Consider the following 6,506-nt stretch of genomic DNA (forward strand, 5'->3'; position numbering starts at 1 on the left):
CTCTTCATTATCTTCCTAATCCTCTCGCTTTATGCCTTTGCGTTTTATAGGCTTTACTTGCTTCTTCTACACTAGAACATTGTAGATTTGCTCCTTCCAATAGGAGAAGTTTGTGCCATCCAACTTCTCAATGTTAAACAATGCATTCTTTGATACCGAAGCCATCACAATGGATGACAAAACAACTAGGACACACTGCACCAATGTACCAAACTCAAGCCCAAAAAATATCAAGTGCAATGACAACAGCCACACTGTCACTGTCACAAATACATGTTCTGCTGTGGGCATCCCAAAACTAGCCAATAGCTTTTGCACGGTAGCTCCAATGCAAAAAGTGTAAACAGAAGAAATGTAGCTTGTAGAAAACTCTACAACTTCTCAGTTTATAGCAAATCCAAAATCCTTACAGATTTCCTTATATCTGTTGTTGGAAGCCACCACCTATAAACTTTTACTGCTGTGATAACAGTCTGCAATAGTTTTGGCTTGTTTTGAACTATCAATATCTTCCCACCAACCGTAACTTAGTTGCCTTTGCTGTAAACACTAGACAACCAATAGATCTACAAACTTTTAGTTTACTGTAGGTCCAAATTCATTATGGATTTTTTGATATTCACTGCTGAAAGCAGCCCCCTGCTCACTTTTTCTAGCTGTTGTCATAAACTGTCAAAACTGTAAATCATGGGCATACCAGGCATCATAACTTTTTCTCTAAATCTTGAATTGAAATGCTTTCAAAAACAAGATTGTAGATTGTTAAAAAAACTAAAACTTCTTAGTTCAACTTAGAAGACAATTCCTCATGGATTCTCTGATATTCACTTCTGAATACAGCCACCTGCTCACTTTTTACTGCTATCACAAGACTACAAACTGCCAATCACCAACTTTTCCTGAAGCATTTCAGGCATAAATTCCAATGAAATAGCCCAACAATTCTAAAAATTGTTGTCCAAAAAATTCCCTTAGTGGGAAGAGTATTGCACTCACAAAAATAATCCCTTCTTGGGATACAAGGCAGCTTCATAAAAACACTGCTCACTTATGCTCACTTTCTCAGCTAAACAAGAAAAATAATTGAGGTGTGAATAGTGGATTCTGATCCCTCACAACACTTGTTTTAGATGTGATTGGTTCAAGAGACTTGATTTAGTCAAGGGAGCTCCATATATTCATCTAGGAGACAATCATCTAGTTCTAGTTTAGCTTCCAAATCACCTAGGATCTACTATCAACCATGCAATATGTGATGAGAAGGTTATAACTCTTTTTGATGATAAGAAGGTTCTCTTATTTACTTGTTGGAAAGATAACATTGGACATGGATTGAGGGATGGCACTTTTTACGAGTTGGAAATCACAATCCCTAGTTAGAGAGTTAATGATTGCACATACTAACTCTTAGTTATGGAACCAAAGGTGTGGGCATCTTAACTTTAGATTAATGCAATTGTTTTAATGCAAAACATGATGAAAGTACTCCCATTAGTCACAGAGAGAGATTTGTGTGAAGGATGCCTTTATGGAAAACAACATAGGGAATATTTTCCCAAGGGTCAAGTGACAAGATCCTAGAGATCATTAGAGTTGGTGCAAAATGACATTGAAGGGTTTATGACCAATACACCATCACTTCGTGGTGGCGAATATATTTTCATATTTATTGATGACTACACAAGGAAGATATTTGTCTACACCTTGAAGCAAATGTATGAACTACTTGAAAAGTTCCAAGAGTTCAAGAATTGGCAAAAAATTAGTTTGATTGTTGAATCAAATGCATTAGATCCAACGATAGGGGAGTGTGTCTCCAAAGACGTTACTGGGTTTTGCAAGAAATGGACAAAATGTAGAGAGTTTTCCTTGCCTAAAGCACAACAACAAAATGGAGTAGCAGAAAGGGAGAACCACACCATTGTTAAGTGTGCAAGGAGTATGATGCAAATAAAGGACATGTCTAACAAGTTTTGGGTAGAAGCAATTTGCATAGCGGTTTATTTGTTGAACCAATCCCCTACTAATGCTTTACATGATATGACACTACAGTAACCATGGAGTGGACATAAGCCAAATGTCCAACATCTCAAAGTGCTTGGATCAACTAAATACCTATGCTAATGTGTCAAAAGAAAAGAGGGGTAAGTTTGACTCCAAGAGTGAGAAATTTCCTTTGGTTGGGTATGTAGAGGACTGTAAAGCTTTTAAGTTGTAGAACCCTGCAACTCATAAAATGTTTGCAATCCATGATATGGTGTCTGATGAGAAGGCAAATCATACTATTTGCCATCATGGTTATATAGAATCAGAGGGAAGAGTAGACAAACAAAGTGGTTGATATTACTAGAGATGTAGATTTGCAGACATCCATGAACATATTTGATGACATGTTACCTAGCTTGAGTAGGAGCAGTCCATGGAACATGGGATTATCTCCTGGGAATTTTGAAAACTCGGAGGTAGAGAATGAATCTCATGGTTAGCATGACCAAGAAGCCACATCATTGAAAGGTGGGAAAATAAGCTAAATGGATGAAGCAAAGGGCATTGTCGAGGACATGAAGCCTAGAAGAGTGGAAACAACCTATAGGTGTTGTGTGGCTCACGTTAAAGAACCTATCAACTTTTGAGAGGTAGTAAAATCCAAGGAATGGGTTGGTGCAATGGTAGAAGAGTATAGTGGCATTTTGACAAATGAAGTTTGGGAGTTGGTAGAACCACTCAAAGGAAAGAATGTTAGTGGCTGCAAATGGATTGCAAACGAAATTAAGATCAGTGGAAAAGTGTATACTCAATAGCAACCCACGTTATTATTTCTCTTGCTTATAGTATGGGGTTTCACTTGCATAGAGTGGATATCAAGTATGCATTCCTTAAGGGAGAGCTACAAGAAGTGGTTTATATTAAGTAGCCAGAAGGATTTGTGGAGAAAGGACCTAAGGACTTAGTGTGGAAGCTAAAGAAGTCACTCTACAGTGTCAAGAAATATCCAAGGTCTTAGTACAGTAAGATTAACACTTATTTCAACCATAAGGATTCAAGAGAAGTGAACTTGTTCATTACATGTATGTGAAGAGAAATGTAGATGCTCTCATCATAGTAGGCAACAACAAGAAATTGACCATTGAGGTCAAGGTCAAGCTTAATAGACAATTTGAAATGGATGATTTGGGATTCTTGCATTAATTTTGGGCATTGAGATAGAACAAATAGAGGAGGGCATATTTATGTGCCAAACAAGATACATTCACTCTATGTTCGAGCAATTTGGAATGTTGGATGCCATACCTCTCAGTACACCTATGGAGTCTGAGCACAACATGTTGAAGTTGTAGATTGCAGACTTCTCAAATCCTACACTTTACACTAACAAGTGGGTTGGTAAGCTCATCTACTTGATGACATTGAAATAGCTTGATATTTGCTATGTGTAGTAGGACGTCCACTATTGAAATGCGGTGAAGTGGATTTTGAGATACCTTAGTGGGACAACCAATCATAGGTTGGCATATCTGAAAGAGATTCCATATGCAAAACCATAGCTTGAGGGGTTCTATGGTGCAGGTTGGGGGAGAGGCTCCAATGCAGGTCTATTTTAGGATACACATTCATACTGAATGCTCATTGGTACCTTGGTCGTGTAAGAAGCAAGCCACCATGGCATTATCTACATCAAAAGTTGAGTATTATCTCTTGCATAGTGTGCATGTGAAACAATACAGCTTTGGAGGCTCTTGGAGCAGTCTAAGATGATTTTATCATGATCTTTTGTGATGACTAGAGTGCCATTGCAAAGAATCCAAAAGATCATGAGAGGCCAAAGCACATTGACACCCACTACCATTTCATAGGACATTGGGTGGAGGAAGGAACTGTTCAGTTAGTTCATTGTTTCTCCGAGGACCAGGCAACACATTTGTTTACAAAAGCCTTGCCTGGTGAGAAGTTTCAAAAGTTCAAATCCTGCCCATCTCTTCGTGACATAGAGGCCATCCAATAACTGGGGAGCCTTGAGGTATGTCTCATTGGGCTGGTCATCATCCTTGTACATATCGTGTCACATATGTTTATATATTGTATATATAGGTAGAGGGATAGCAAGGTAGAGGACTCTAGAAGGGATCCTAAGGCTTGGTGTGAATAGTCCTTATGTACTTAGGAAAACCCACATTAGGGACAGGTATATATTGTAAAATGTTCATCTTTTTGGTATGATAGAGAGTGTACATTTTGTATAGCCAAGTGTGTGAGTCTCTCTCATCCTCTTTGCTGAGTGCATGGAGTATTGGACTATATGTCCTCTTTTACAAAATCTCCTGGTTGTTTGCCTAGTCATCATTGATCATTGCCTCCATGCGAGCTCTTGGTTGTTTCATAGGATCTTCTAGTTTTTTGTCCAGCCATCATTGATCATTGCCTCCATGCGAGCTCTGGTCAAGTTGTTTAAGCACAACTAGGGTCCTCATTCCCATAGTCATGGACTCAACCACTTCAGCAATCTTTCTCATTAATAATTTAACTCTAAGCACCTAGGCTTTCACTTTGTTGTCCTAGCAATGCGCAACAATATGTGTCAGTGACTTTGTAGTGCCAATGGCTTGCCCAAGTTAATACATTGGACATAGAAGGGAACTGTGACACTATTAATAGGACCGAGGCATACTTTATTGTGCAAGGCAAAGAATTGGATGAAGGAAGGACTATGCTTTGACTGACGGATGAACAATCATGCACCAATGTGTAATTGAATCATTGGCTTGAATTTTGATTTGTGTCTTCCCCTCATGTGGGCACTCTACATCTTGGATTTCATTGATTGGGAAGATTGTTTCATTTTTCCATGGGATGTCCCTTGCAATTCCTCCATGTGGATCTTCTCTTTTCAAGCATAAACTTGTGAGCTACTCCCATAGTGATTATAGCTACAACAATGGCCTTGCCATTGCATTTTGCAATGATCTTCCCAAGAATTTGTCATTTGTGAGTCATAATAATCCAAAAATCACACAAACGATGGTAAACTCATCTATGACCACTAGTTCAGATGATCTTGCTACCCATTCACTTTGTTGCCATCGTGCCATACCTAGTTATGTGACTATGCCACTATTGTGTATATTAGCACTGACAAAGGAAGTTTGACTATTTGATGATAATATTAGTATATAGACACTAGCAAAGAGAAGCTTATCTATTTGATGACTATGGATGGATGTAAAACCTGAAATTGTGCACCAACTACCTATCAATCATTTAGATGATGAATTGCAATATACGGGTTGGAATGCATGTAGTTGTTGATGTTTGCACAACGACGATTTCTAATTCTTCCTTTGCTTGATACATCCAGACTTTATATTGTTGATACTACTCAAACTCAACAAATTCCTATCTTGTACAAAGTGGTACAACTTGAGAACGGATATAATTTTAGAAAAAGGATGGCATATCCTCATACGATTCATTGCTTATATAATGGAAAAATTTATATTTTCTTGAACTCAAAGGTGGCGATGCAAAGGAAGCTAGATTTCTCATTCTCAATTCAAAATTCAATGTGAAAGGAAGGTGGGAAAAGCAAAGACATAGTCCTCTCAGCTACTATGAATTTTGTATCAATCTCGACACAAAACTATGATAAGATCCTCTTGGAGAGCTCCTATTACAGAAGAGGCATTCTCGGGTTTGGATTCTCCCGATGGAGAACATCCTTCTCCATGACCATAACTAGTCTCTTACCAAGGAACAGGCTATTCTTCATTGGTGATCGATTTTCGGGAAGTTTTTCCCAAAAATAAAACTTTATTCTAGTACATTTTTTGCATTAAGAATGTCCCCCAAATTATTTATAAATGAATGATTATGTGTGTGATGAAATATGCCTTGGATCTATGAAAGGCTCAGTTCGTCGTGTTTGTAGATGGCCCTTCTTTTTTTTACCAGGTCCTCCTTTTTGTTGCAAGACTCCATGCTCTTCGCTCTACACAGAGGGTAGAGAAAATCAAACCAAAGTCATGAGGAAATTCTCCACACTCTTTGTGCATGCATCCCCATTGGCTCCTTGCACTAACGGTGGGTGGGTGCTCCTTACTGTGTACAGGTCCTAAGAGCTCAATCGTTTTGTGGGACTCACCTTCTGCAGTCTCTTTTAGTTCAGCTGTGTGTAAAGGGGGGTGCGCCATCTACGCTAATTAAGTGTCCCCATTGATTCCATTAACAGTTGTATAAATGCACTCTAAAACACATGCACATGAGCGCTCACATACACATACGCACACATGCTCATGTACACACATACAGGCACACATAAACACATTTTTTTTTTCATAGACACATACACATGCACATTCCACACATACACTTATAGATATGCACATGCCTACACATAAACATGCATGTGTCTTTATGTATGCATGTGCATGTGTGTGTGTGTGTGAGTGTACGCACAAACACATGTGCACATAGATGCGCACACATACATATATACATAAAGTCAAAGAAGC

The sequence above is a fragment of the Dipteris shenzhenensis genome, chromosome 24, assembly GCF_047967505.1.
Source record: "Dipteris shenzhenensis isolate YYH24624 ecotype China chromosome 24, Dip_SZ_1.0, whole genome shotgun sequence".
Lineage (NCBI taxonomy): Eukaryota > Viridiplantae > Streptophyta > Polypodiopsida > Gleicheniales > Dipteridaceae > Dipteris > Dipteris shenzhenensis.